The sequence below is a fragment of the Mirounga leonina genome, unplaced genomic scaffold (assembly GCF_011800145.1).
Source record: "Mirounga leonina isolate KUSES-001 unplaced genomic scaffold, KU_Mleo_1.0 Mir_93, whole genome shotgun sequence".
NCBI lineage: Eukaryota > Metazoa > Chordata > Mammalia > Carnivora > Phocidae > Mirounga > Mirounga leonina.
The window spans coordinates 43,394,611-43,409,599 of record NW_023270854.1 but is presented as its reverse complement, the minus strand read 5'-3'; positions in this window follow the sequence as shown (position 1 = coordinate 43,409,599).

Genomic DNA, 14,989 nt, shown 5'->3' with positions numbered 1-14,989 from the left:
GACAATCTGAAGTGATATAAAAATATAACACATTTCCAGTGAATGTTTCTAGAAGACTTTAAGAATGTGTTTTCTGTTAAAACAATTATCCCTTATGGCTTTTCTTGCTAAAGGGCAATGAGCAAAAGTTGGAAACCCATTCTAACCCTGCTGGTAATTAACTTAGTTTCATTGCACTATGATGGACAAATTAAATAACTTTGGACAATCACTTTACATTTTAAACCTCAATGTCTTCATCTGTGAAACATGGTGTCAGAATAGGTGATCTCTCAGTTACCTTCGAGATCTGCCAAAATGTCAAGCAAATAGGGTAGTGTCATTTCTTATGGACAGATTTATATACACCATTGCATACGGCATCACAATTATAATTCCAGGTCTCCTAGATTAGGATGAAAAATGAGTTCATAATTTAAACATAAGTGATTTAGAGAAGGATTGTAAAATTTAACTGATTGTCTTAAATATTAACTGCCTGCAATGTCCTCTCACTTATTCTTCACATTGGATACATCCTGGCCACTCCCTCAAGTCCAGCACTATGGAGGGTCTCTCTTCTGGGCTGTTGTATGTTGTCATTTCACATTTATTCTCTACATGTTTTCATTCTCCATCTAGATTGTAAACTCACGGAGGGAAGGCATCATGTAATACTTCTTTTTATCTTTGAAAAGGACATACATATCTAGGCATTAAGAGATCTTAAGCACTCAGTGATTAAGTAGCTTTTATAAATATTTGATTATTATACCAGTTGCATTACCATTAAAGGTAAACATGAGCAATTTTAAATGCCCACATAATATATCATAATGAGAATCAGCACAGGTCCGAACTTAAGTCTGCTACTTACCCAAGGTCGCTAAGTCTCAATTTACCAATCTGCAAAATAGTGAATTGCTACCTGCCTTTTAGAGATGTTTGAATATTACATGAGATAATATGAGCAAAGTTGACACATATCAGATATTTGGTAAAGAGTAACTACCGGTATCATGACTATTAGAATGAGCATGGTAGGGGCGCCTGGGTGGCTCAGTCATTAAGCGTCTGCCTTCAGCTCAGGTCATGATCCCAGGGTCCTGGGATCGAGCCCCGCATCGGGCTCCCTGCTCAGCGGGAAGCCTGTTTCTCCCTCTCCCACTCCCCCTGCTTGTGTTCCCTCTCTCACTGTGTCTTTCTCTGTCAAATAAATAAATAAAATCTTAAAAAAAAAAAAGAATGAGCATGGTAGCCATACACTTGGCTTTGGTACGTTTACACAGCTAACCAGTGGTCTTCGACTTCCATGTGTGGCCAACTCTCCTGGGGAGCTCCTCAAATATTTACCTATTTAGGACCTACCCCTGGAAGGTCTAACTATGGTGATCCTTGAAACTTGTTTTGAGAAATGCTGTTTCACAGTTGAACAGTTCCTAACTTATCCTTGTTCTTAAAAGTCTTCAAAAAAAACATTACTCAGAGTTCCAGAGTTGTCAAGCATTTGACTCTTTACTAAGTATTAAAATATTAAAATATTTTGATGCATGCCATCCTGAAAGGGAAGTTGCTTGTGGAAACAACCTGGAAGCTATAAGCTTGAAAAACAGGGATGAAAAATTACCTAGTGTAATTTTCCTAACCAAAGAAAATAATTGCTTTCTCATAGCCTGAAAAGTACACAAACTCCTTTCCCCCTCATATTATAACTGCCATTTCCAATTTCCAAGTATGGCTAAGACCTCAGGTTATTCACATATTCTTTGAACATCAATATTTTAGACAATTATTTTTAGGGCAAGGTTTACATTGGATTTCATTTCAGTCTTCTGCCAATCAGCAATATTACTATATAATTGATATTGAAACTGGTGTCAGTAAATTGCTTCAGCCAATACTTTTTGACACATTGTTCCTTAGCTGGACTTTTTTTTTTTAATGTTTTATTTATTTATTCATTCATGAGAGTCACAGAGAGAGAGAGAGGCAGAGGCAGAGGGAGAAGCAGGCTCCCCACCTAGCAGGGAGCCCGATGCGGGACTCGATCCCAGGACCCTAGGATCATGACCTGAGCCGAAGGCAGACGCTTAACGATCTGAGCCACCCAGGCGCCCCCCCTTAGCTGGACTTTAAGGCACTTTAGAATTTTGAGAGCAAACCATAAAAGATTAAGGGCATCAGGACAAAACATATTAGGATTGTAGATATAAGCACTTTCTATCAGCACAGATTTTCAAACTATAAAATTACTTTAACTTTAAACTTTTTTTTAGTATTGAAGTTTTTAGCCTTTTCTTCACAAAATCTAAGCCACTGGGAGGAATGCTCACTGGGGACAAACAAACTGACTTTATCTTTCCCAGACTCCAAGTCATTTCCTATCAGTTCCTGTTAGTATTAGCTGGGGGGTGTAAGTTTAATTACTATAAGACAGAGGCCAAAATAATGGTAGTTTAAAGAAAATGAAATTACTTTCTCTTCACTGAACTGTCTGGGTTAGTCATCCAAGGCTGGTAGGGAGCACATCACAATCAACAGAGGTGCCCATTGCTTCCATCTTGTTGTGCTATCATCCTCAACACAGAACTTGCATTGCACTGTTCAAGATGGATGTCCTGGGTCCTGCCAATCATCCTCGTTATGGCCCATGGGAAGGGGATTCTTGCAGCCATTAAGCATGCTTCTTCCTTTGAAGTGCATAACCCAGCAATGGCACCTAAGAATTCATCCACATCCCAAAGGGAAGAACTTAGTCCCATGAGCACATTTAACTTCAAGGAAGGATAACAATGTAATCTTTAATTGGGTTGTCATATACCTAGCTGTAAATTCAGTTAGTATGTAAGAAATGAAGAAGGGACTTAGGGAGACATCTAGCTTCCTGTTCTATAACCTGATCCTCAGTAAGTTCAAACAGATTGATACAATGCACAGTGAGTGCTACTGAATCAGTGTACTAACTGGAAAGCTTAGGGTGATCCACAACCTAACGAGATTGTAGGAGAGGTAGACAAGGTGCTGAGAAAGGGGAAGCTTACATTATTATATCAATACCTTTCACAAGGGTTAGCCTGATGACTTAATGGTCTAGAAATTTTTTCTTCTAAGCATCTCAATTGCTAATCAGTTAAGGGAATCAAGCATTTTTATTACTTAGAACAATATAGATAGAGAAACTTGGGCCTAATCTAGAAGAACCAGTACCAACCTGATATTTATTTATTTATTATTTAAAAAATTTTTAAATCTATTTTTGAGGGGGAGGGAGGGGGAGCAAAGAGAGAGGGAGAGAGAATCTCAGGCAGACTCCAAGCAGAGCCCATTGCAGGGCTCAATCTCAAGGACTCTGAGAGCATGACCTAAGCCAAAGTCAAGAGTCAGATGTTCAACTGACAGCCACTCAGGTGCCCCTGATATCAAGTATTTAATTTTATGACCAAACCAGTACAAACTCACAGAAATACTAAAATTGGAATATATATATTTATACTCACTCTGTAATATATCCTATGATCATTCCATAGAAGTGTAAGAACTATTTATTCCCTTTTATGGTTGCTTACTATTTCTTTGTGTGAATGCACCACTGTTATTCAAACTAGTTCCCTGCTGGTGATAATTTAGGTCCTTTGCAGTCTTTGCTTTTACCAATCCTTGTGTGGATATTATCTTTTTTTTACAACACTGGCAACATATCACTGGGATGGAGCCTTGGAAGTAGCATTGTATATCTTTAGGTATTTAAAAACATTTGTGTTTTTGTTCTACCGATTAACATTGTACTGCATGCTAGCCTTGGTTCTTTCTTTCTCAGGGGCATAAAGGTTCTTTGTTGGCTCTCCATTGTGAGCACTAGTAAAATGAGCCGCCAACTCTTTTTTCCCCTCCCCCCTCTTCCTCCTCAGCAGCTATTTTGAAGTAATATCCTTTTATTCTCTGTTTAGACCTATGAGACGGGTAGTGGGTCTATTCGATGTTTTCATGCCCTCTCTTCAAACTTCCACCGTATTCCGTTGACTGTCAGAGATACAGCCATTACACACCGCATCACCTTCCTTAGCAACCTATTTAGTCTGGGTTCTACAGTTAAATATATATTTTATCCTGGTCCTTATGCAGATGTCACTCCAAAGATTTTGGTTATTTGAAGTTTATTCTCTAATAGAGTTTTTGGAGAGTGAACATGGAAATAATATTTCCTGAATTTTTGCAAGCTCATAATCACTTATCTCTGGCTTTTATTACATAAAGATCAGTTTGGGTCAAATCTTTTTTCCCGAGTGTCTAAAATACATGACCCATTTGCATTTTGACATAAAGCCAAGGAGTCTGATATTCTTTCCTTTGTAAGTTACTTGGTCCTTTTGACTGGATGTTCAAAGGAGACCACAAATATATATATTTTTCTTTAAAGTCCAATTGTTTTATTAGAATATGTATCAATATTGACCATTCTAGGTTAATTTTCCTGGATAGGTAGTAACCCCTTTCAATTTTTGACTTCCAATTTTTTCTTTTTTATCCCAGGAGATATTTCTTGATTTTTATTTCTAGTGTTTGTTCTATTCTGTTGCTTTGATTTTTCTTCTTTGGCAATTTCTATTTTATGCACAGGAGATATTCTTTGCCTGCATTCTGTATATTTCACTTTCTCTTGCATTCTTTATATCTCTCTTCACTTTGTGAGTTTTAAGTGTTTCATCCTTTCAACCATCTATTAGTCTTAAGGTATTATCTGTGGCTTTGTTTGCTTTTGAGTTCCTTATATTTTTTTTTTTTAAGATTTTATTTATTTATTTATTTGACAGAGAGAGACACAGCAAGAGAAGGAACATAAGCAGGGGGAGTGGGAGAGGGAGAAGCAGGTTTCCCGCGGAACAGGGAGCCCAGTGCGGGGCTCGATCCCAGGACCCTGGAATCATGACCTGAGCCGAAGGCAGACACTTAACTGACTGAGCCACCCAGGCAACCTGAGTTCCTTATAGTTTAATGTTCACTTCTGAAATGACATTTTTTCTTTTATTTCTAAATCTTTCCCGCATTTTGATAGATTTCTTTTTAAAAATTTCCTCCTCCAATTATTTTATTTTTGAATTTTTATAATTGCTGCTTATTCTGCTTATCTAAGACTTCTATTTCTATCATTTTCTTAATTCCTTTTGTGTCATATTTAAATATTAGGCTAGGGATTTCAATTGTTCTGTACCCATGTCTTTCTGTTTTTATATTTTATACTAACTCTATATGGAATTGCCTCACAATTCTTTTCCTTCTTTTTTTTTTAAAGATTTATTTATTTATTTTAGAGAGAGAAAGAGAGAGAGAGCATATGGGGGGTGGGGAAGGGCAGAAGGAGAGTGACAGAGAATCTCAAGAAGACTCCCCACTGAGTGTAGAGCCCAACACCAGGCTTGATCTCAAGACCCTGAGATCATGCATGACCTGACCTGAAATCAAGAGTCCAACTGAGTCACTCAGGCGCGCCCCCCACCCCCCCAGTTCTTTCCTGTACTTATGTTAAGTTGAATGTGTTTTCTTCTTTTCTTAGGAGAGGAGGTGAGGCTAGAATAGATTTCCCAGCCTCACAGCTCTGGAACTCCCATTTCTATGTGCTTGTGAAATATTCAGATACATGGTCTAGGGCATACTGGGGTTTTCTAGTTCTATTCCTCTTTAACATTTTTATCTAGAACTTCTTTTTTTGCCCTATGGTCCCAGTCTCGATCAATTTTGATTCTACTCCTGGAAGTTTCTCCTCAGTGTTAGACTTTGCTCTTCAGTTAGTGTCAAAGTGCTTGAGGCCCAGACTACTCTAGTTCTGACCAGCATACTACAGTCTCTGGCACTCATCCATGAACTGGAGATTGCACAGACTCCCTCCATGTTTCAGCTCCTGATCTCAGATTCACATGTTCAGCTTTGTATGCAGTTGGCTATTCTGAGTTAGCTAGCAGTCAAGGCAGCTTCTCTCCTCCATGCCCAATACAATATGAATCGTGGTGCTATTGCATTTTTCCACTTGCGTATCTTTTAGAGTTCATGGGGATTCCTTGTGACTGAGTTTGTTATATATGGTCGCTGTGGGACTTTGTTTAGCTTCCTAGTCACAGGGTTTCTGTGTGGGATTCAGTGCAGTTAGGCTACCATCTTCCTAGACTCCTTATCCTTGACCACATGCTATTTCAGAAAATGGAGTTAAAAAACAACCCATGTTATTTGGTTGAATGTGATTACCCAGTGGTAAATATCTGAACTCAGGTATGTACAGGATATAAGATTCCACACTGCTCCATTTTTGTCTACTTTTCGCCCCTCTCTGCACTGTCCTCATGTGGTGGTAGACAATATCAGCTTTTGTAATAGCAGAGGCTGTGCAGTCAGGTGGAAAAGTCACAACTATTTCGTGTTGTCCATAATGAATGAAATTTCAATAAGTGGCAACAAAGCAAGTGGGTGTAGTTTCCACATGATGAGAACAATGGAAGCTAAAGAGACATTGAAGAGGTGAGGACAGATTGAGTGGCATATAAGGAAGGGGTGTAAGGTGGAGTTAGACCCTTAGGATTTTGAATCTTATACCAAAGTCTGAACTTGCCAGCAAAATTTTTGAGGAAGGGAATGCTATTTTTTGACTTATGTTTTAACAAGATGACATTGGCAGTAATGAAAAGAATGGTGTGAGGAGGTAGCAGGAGAGCTAAGGCCACTGTCCTCATAAAATTCAATATATTTGGGTACTTGACGTAGAGAGAGGGAATCATTTGATAAAGGTAAAACAGTTTCAAAAATAGCTAAGCATCATTTTCACTTTAGTAAAAGTAGCACGAATCATAAAAGAACACCAGCCTAGAGGGAAGGTCTCACAACGAATGAGTAAAGAAAATCACCCTCTGTGTTATCTGCTCCAGAGTATAAAAACTCACCAGCTGATTATAAATTGGTACAGCCACGGGGCGCGTAGGTGGCTCAGTTGGTTAAGCAGCTGCCTTCGGCTCAAGTCATGATCCCAGGGTCCTGGGATCGAACCCCTCATCGGGCTCCCTGGAGAGCCCGCTTCTACCTTTCCCTCTGCTTGCCACTCTGCCTACTTGTGCTCTCTATCTCTCTGTCAAATAAACAAATAAAAAATATCTTAAAAAATAAATAAATAAATAAATTGGTACAGCCACTATGAAAAGCAATATGGAGGTTCCTCAAAAAATTAAAACTAGAACTACCATATGATCCAGCAATTCCACTTTTGGTAATAAATCCAAAGGAAATGAAAACACTATGTTGATGAGATCTGAACCCCCATGTTCATAGCAGCATTATTTACAATAACTATTGTAAACATGGAAACAACTCAAGTATCCATAGACAGATGAATGCAGAAAGAAGTTGTGATATACATATATGATATATAATATACATATATTATTCAGTCATAAAAAAGAAGGAAATCATGCCATTTGAGACAACATGGATGGTTCTTGAAGCCATTATGCTAAGTGAAAGAAGTCAGACAAAGACAAATATTGTATGATCTCACTTATATATGGAATCTAAAAAACAAACAAAACAAAGAAATCAAACGCAGAAAAAGAGATCAGCTTTGTGGTTACCAAAGGCGGGGGGTGGGGGAGGGAGGAATGGATGAAGATGGACAAAAGGTACAAACTTCCAGTTTCAAAATGAATAAATACTAGGGATGTCATGTACAACATGATGACTGTAGTTAACACTGCTGCCTGGTGTACATGAAAGTTGTGAAGAGAGTGGATCCTAAAAGTTCTCACCACAAGGAAAAACACCTTTTTACCTTTTTATTTATTTTGGTATCCTTATGATATGATGGATGTTAGCTAACATTACTGTGGTCATTTTACAATATATTGAGTCAAACATTATGCTGTGTATCCATTATTTCTCAATAAAACTGGGGAAAACCCCCACCAGTTAATGTCGATTTGAGCAGAAAGATATAACGGAAAGCTACCTTCCATCCCAGTCTATGTAAAACACATAAGCCTTAATTCTGCTGGGGAAATCACTCATATCTACAACTAAGAGAAACTATAGGTCAGACTACAAGGTGAAATATTTTCTACAATGTTTGCTTGTTTAGAGCCAATTAACTATTTCTGGAGGAGCTGAGATTCAAGTAACAATGGAACAGTGGTTAGATGAGCAAGACTATAAACTAGGGAACCTCAATCAAGGGACTGAACTTTTAAAAATAATAAGAAGGAATACAGCAGGTTCTGTGGTGGCACTGCCCCATGTCCTCTCAGCTCATTTCCAGGTATACATTGTGGGACTTGGGGGACAGTTTGCATGCACTCTGATAGCACCTGTTGCAGATACTTGCCTCTTTCTGCTTCCCTGCTGAGGGCTTTCTTTGAAAACTCTTTTTCACCTGGAAAGCTTAAAGATTCCCCTTTCTCAGCTCAAGTTCAGGGCAACCTGGAACTTCCCAGGGTTTAACACCCAGAGGACATGCTTCAGCCAAAGGGAGACAACAGTCAGAGGATAAGCATCCCCAGCTTTTACATCTCTTGATGGGAAAACTCTACGCTGTATTCCACAAGGTTCCTCACAGTGTTCTCAGCAAGACTGAGCCTGTCACCCACAGCCCACCCAAGCTACACACTTATTATTCATTTTCTCCCATTTGCATCATTTCCTTTTCATCCTGGGACCGCTTTTCAAATATATCACCTGTACCCAAATCTTTGTCTTGGTCTTCTTTGGGAGAACGCAAATGATGACTAGCAGACATTTTCATCTTTTATATCCTTCCCAAATTGTTTTACCTCCTGTTTCAAGGTTCCACTGGAAACATCCTAGTATCTAGAGCTGATCTATAGTGCTTAAAAGAATTTCCCACCTCAATGTAGGAGCTTCATTTTTCCCATCTTAGAATCCATAGTGCCCAGCCTATTCCCTGGCATAGAGCAGCTGGTTGTTAAATAATTGTAGAATCAATAAATGAAAGAAGTTCCAGTAGGTAAGCAAACTGTCAGGGAAATCTAGCAACAAGCAACTAGATGATGTTTATGCAGGAGTTGGGCTTCAGGAAGTGACAGAAATCTCAGGAAGCAGGTAATTGCATCAATCAAAAAATAAATATCAAGAAGACACAGAGATGGGATTTCAAGAACAAGATTCTTCTCCAAAGAAAATAATAGCTCATAAGAAAATGCTCAACTTCAAAGTGGGAAGGAGATGATGAAGCCTGTCATAGCATTCATTTAATCGTTACAAAAGTCATATAATACAGGTATTATATGCTTCACTTAACGAATAAGAAAAACAAACCTGAGAAAAGTAAATAAAAATAGACCAAGCTTATGCAGTGGTGGTGATTGGAGAATCAGGAGACCAGTCACCTGGTGTTCTGGCTGTAAGTACTAGAAGTCACAACTCCCAGAACTCAAAGGGATTCCTATTTTGAGGAGTCGGCCACTAGCATTACACCCCATACCTCCAGTTCCACGAGGGAAAGCTAATCTTCATGTGGAGGAATGCTGTCAAGGCAGCAATTGGTGAGCAGACCAGCTTTTCCTGAAGAAAGGGAATAAGAATTTGGGGGGCATTATTTCTGTTTCAGAATTCAAAGTCTTGTTTCTTTGAAATAATAGAAGGAATGTCTCAACAGTGTCACAGATGGCCATTCTGAACAGTAATTTTTTTTCCGAAAAATAATAACAAAGAGGCATGTGCCAGTCTTTTTTCCTCGTCTTCTCTTTTGTTCTGCATTACTGAACATGATTCCCTCACTTTTAACGGAAGTGAGCTCTCTCTTCGTAAATCAGTGTGCTCCCTCTGGAGGATTCAAAATTACTGTGCTGGTTTTGGAGCCAGCATTTTGCTTTCATGACGGCAATTTCTCTAAATCTTTGCCTCGTGGCCTCAGTGAATGCATTTGGCAGGAGGAACAGGCTGATAGAAAAATGAAGAGCTGGGGCGCCTGGGTGGCTCAGTCGGTTAAGCGACTGCCTTCGGCTCAGGTCATGATCCTGGAGTCCCAGGATCGAGTCCCGCATCGGGCTCCCTGCTCGGCGGGGAGTCTGCTTCTCCCTCTGACCCTCCTCCCTCTCATGCTCTCTGTCTCTCATTCTCTCTCTCGCAAATAAATAAAAATTAAAAAAAAAAAGAAAAAGAAAAAGGAAGAGCTTCTGTGAACACAAGTACCTTGGGAAATCAGCAATGATGTGAAAAGAAATACATAAAAGCTACCCAGCACAGTATATCTGTATTTAATGGGACTTCATTAAAAGTATATATTTTTTAAAGTTTGCCTCAGCATGGCAGTGGATTTCTACAGATGAAGTTTGAGAGCACTTAGAAGTTTCTTTTCACTTCTCTTCTTTTTAATTCACTCACTACAAGCTTTGATAGAGAAAAGGAGAGTAACTGCTGGTTCATATTAACTTTGTAGAGGGATTTATAGCATTTGTCACTGATTTTCCAGAAACTTTAGAACCAAAGCCAAAGTGGAGCCCTGATTCATGAAATGAGAAGTTGAGTGATCAGAAGTGTGGGCCTAGCAGGAGCTGCCTTCAAAGGCATTGTACTCAAAGTGGTGTGCATCTTGGGATGTTCTAGAACACAGCCTTTACCAATGCCTCGGCTCAAAGGAGGGTCCTGAATCCAAGGAATGTCTGGCACAGAGTTCACCCTCCATGAGTGTTCAATGAATGAATATCTCTTTTTTATTATTATTGTGTTATGTTAGTCACCATACAATACATCATTAGTTTTTGATGTAGTGATCCACGATTCATTGTTTTCATATAACACCCAGTGCTCCATGCGGTACGTGCCCTCCTTAATACCCATCACGGGGCTAGCCCATCCCCCCACCCTCCTACCCTCTAAAACCATCAGTTTGTTTCTCAGAGTCCATAGTCTCTCATGGTCGTCTCTCCCTCCGATTTCCCCCCCTTCATTTTTCCCTTCCTTCTCCTAATGTCCTTCATGCTATTCCTTATGTTCCACAAATAAGTGAAACCATATGATAATTGACTTTCTCTTCTTGACTTATTTCACTTAGCATAATCTCCTCCAGTCCCATCCATGATGATGTAAGAGTTGGGTATTCATCCTTCCTGATGGCCGAGTAATATTCCATTGTATATATGGACCACATCTTCTTTATCCATGCATCTGTTGAAGGGCATCTCTGCTCCTTCCACAGCTTGGCTATTGTGGATATTGCTGCTATGAACATTGGGGTGCATATGGCCCTTCTTTTCACTACATCTGTGTCTTTGGGGTAAATACCCAGGAGTGCAATTGCTGGGTCATAGGGTAGCTCTATTTTTAAATTTTTGAGGCACCTCCACACTGTTTTCCAAAGTGGCTGTACCAACTTGCATTCCCACCAACAGTGTAAGAGGGTTCTCCTTTCTCCACAACCTCTCCTAAATTTATTGTTTCTTGCCTTGTCAATTTTTGCCTGAATGAATATCTAGTGCAAGACCCAGAACTGAGGGAACAGAACCAGAGTTCCAATGATGGGAATTAAAAACAACAAATAGAGGGGTTTTTAAACATGGCAAATATTGGCCATAACAAGACAGAGATTTTGTACGGCAGTGGAAGAAATATTTCACAGATGGAATGAAGTCAGTGTGAGGAGGGCTTTACCTGCTAGAAAGAGGAGCTTTTACTTTAAGCTATAGGCAATGGAGCACTAGTAAAGATTTTTAAAATAGTGATATCAGAGTAGTTCTTTAAGATTACCTAGAAGAATGGTTTTGAAAGGAGGAAAATATAGGCCTAGCAACAAGTCAGGAGTCTAGCTCCAGCAAGAGAATGGAGCAGTTAGGAGAGCATGCCTCAGAGTCAGAGAGATCTGGAATTGCATTCCAGATATGCCATCCACTATTTAGGAGAACCTATGTGTCTTTATTCCTTCATGCATCATTTTTCTCATCTGCATAGGTATAACTTATCAATTTATTCAGTATTTTTGATATTACCCTTTTGTCAGTTTCTGTTTTAGAATCTGAGTAAACAGGTATAGGCATAAGGAGGGCTTCCTCACATGAATCATTCTGAAGAGCACATTCACGTTAAGAAGTAAAAAGGGGAGGATACAAATAGTAAGAAGATAAATATTTAATGGGAAGAAAATTATTAGTAGAATTAGTGTAAATATCTTAAGGCAAGAATGAGTTGGGCACAGTCAGGGAACTGCAAGAAGTTTGGCATGTACTTATGGATAAGGGGGCAGTGATAGAAGATGAGGACAGATGGCTAAGCGAGGATCGAATAATGGGGAGTCATGAGCCAAGCTAAGAGCACTGGATTTTTTATTTGTTTGTTTATTTTTATAGAGAAAGGAAAGAGGGGCAGAGGGAGAGGGAGAGAGAGAATCTTTTTTTTTTTTTAAAGGTTTTATTTATTTATTTGACAGAGAGAGACACAGTGAGAGAGGGAACACAAGCAGGGGGAGTGGGAGAGGGAGAAGCAGGCTTCCCATGGAGCAGGGAGCCCGATGTGGGGCTCGATCCCAGGACCCTGGGATCATGACCTGAGCCAAAGGCAGATGCTTAACGACTGAGCCACCCAGGCACCCTGGGAGAGAGAGAATCTTAAGCAGGCTCCATGCCCAGCATGGTGCCTTACTGGGGGCTCGATCCCACAACCCTGAGATCATGACCTGAGCCTAAATCATGAATCGGACACTTAACAGACTGAGCCTCCCAGGCGCCCCTGGGTATATTTTAAACAGGATGGGAAATGAATAGAAAGTATTTTTGTAACTCATGATTGCTGAGTAGAAAACGGGTTGTAAAGGGACATGAGTCAGAGCTGGGGACTAGTTTAAAACCACTGCAGACATCTGGGAAGGAGGTGATGATGGCTTGGAATAGGACTGATAATGAAAAATAAAGGGAGAAGCACAGATTTGGTATATGTTCAGGAGTTAGAATCAATAGAACTTGCTGAGAAATTGAGTTTAGAGAGTAATGGAAGGCAAGGAATCAAAGATAATCCCTACATTTCTGGCTGAAGCAACTGTCTATAAGGGTATGTGTTGTTGTTGTTGTTTGTTGTTGTTGTTTTGTAAGGTAAGTATGAGATGGGGAGAAGCAGGTTGACAAATCAAGAGTATTTTTGCAATTTTAGTTTAAAGTGTATAGTAGACATCCAAATGGAGATGCTAAATGATATGTGTCTGCCTGAAGCTCACTCCAGGGAGAGGTCAAGTCTAGAAATAAAGATTTAGCAGTCATCACACATAGATGATATTAAATCCATGGGATTGGATGAAGTCCCTAGGGGTGTGAAGAGAAGTAAATGGGACTGCAACAAATACAGTGGATTGGCTCACAATGTGCTTTCCAGACTCCTAATGTATCTTCCTGGGCTGCAGAGTCTGAAAAACCGGTGACTATGTTTCCCATTCCCTTCACTTGGGTTCCAGGTGGGATTTCAGTTCCAATCAGACATATGGAGTTTAGAACTGAGATATGTGAGCAGTGAGGCAGACATGGGCATCATTTTGTGAGTACTGATACTACTGTGGTTCTGCAGTCAGCAGGTACGGTGGCAGCTTCCCAACTCTGAAAGCAACCCCTAATTCTACAGCTTGCTAATCATGCCAAGCTTATTGCAGCATTCTTGGAAGCTCAGTTGCCCAGTGAAAGTCCTTTCTGGAAACTCAGACAAACATTGCTTTCTTTCGTTCACTTAAAGTAATGTAAGGTATTTAATCCCCCACTTTATTATTTTATTATTATTATTATTATTCCCCCACTTTTAAGAAGACACCCCTCTCTGCTTGAACTAGCTAGAGTGCTTTCTGTTCTGACCCACACCACACCTTGGCTCATCCTTGCATCACTTCAGCATCAAAAGATTCAAGAGAAGTGGAGAAATTAGTAAATTAGGAGCCAGGAAAGACTGAGAAGGGATATATGAAAAGAAAATTAAAAGTGTGATGTCATGGAAAATGGGGAAATGTTATTTTCCAGAATATCTTCTCGTGCAGATCATTGGCGAGCTTGCAAAGAATCTTCATGGAGTAGGGGAAGTAAAGGACAGAGAGTGAAAAGTGAACACAGCCTGTATAAATGGATTTAGTAACCACAGATGACTTTTAAAGATGCTTCGATGTAAAAGGGTTAGCAAAACAGGGAGGTTTTGAGCAGAATAGGGGTTGCATTATATCTGTTTGCGTGTCTGTTCATTCCAAAGATAGGAGATACTGACGCACACCCATAGGCTGATCATAGGCTCCTCTCCAGAAAAGAAGGTGGATGATGTGTGAGAGAGGAGAGAATTGTAAGAGGAAAGTGCTTGGGAACACAAATACTTTGGTGAATCTGCTCACTTTTCTTTCCTCAATGATCTGTGAGGTAGTCATCAGCTGATAATGAGTTGGCCTTGTAAGGTGTGACTGTTTGGAGAGAAAGTAAAAGTATGCAATGGTTTTGTTGAGGAGTGATACCAACAAACTAAAAAAGAGCTATAGGTAACGCATTTAAATTTCAGGTCATGAGTTTGCACTGACGTTGGTCCGCATGGTTATGTGTTGTTGTTTTTTTCCCAGTGGTGTATAATTAGCTGCTTGTGTGCAGGCACAGAATAGGCTGGCAGTAGCTTTTAAGCAACATCCAGGCTTAACCAGATAATACAGTGGAAGGAGAGGGGTTCTGAATATTTATAAGGGAGTGATTATAATTCTGGGACATAGAATCTAAGTCAGATAAAGAGCAACGTGAGGAAACAAAATGAGAAATTGATAGTGAGAAATGCACAGGTTCAACAGATGATGCATTGATGAAGTTGAAGACTGATTCAAATGGAAATGATAGAGTAAGTGAGCTGGTTAGAAGAGGTGGTGGTGGTTGAAGTTGAGATTTTAGAATGAGAGAAGTTACTTATATCAAGGTCAAGCGTTTGACCATAGAAATAAGTGGCTGAAATGGAGCAGAGAGACAATGATGTTGGCTAGATTATTCATTAAGATGTTGAAGTTACCAGAAATGGTGACAGAGGAAGCAGTGGA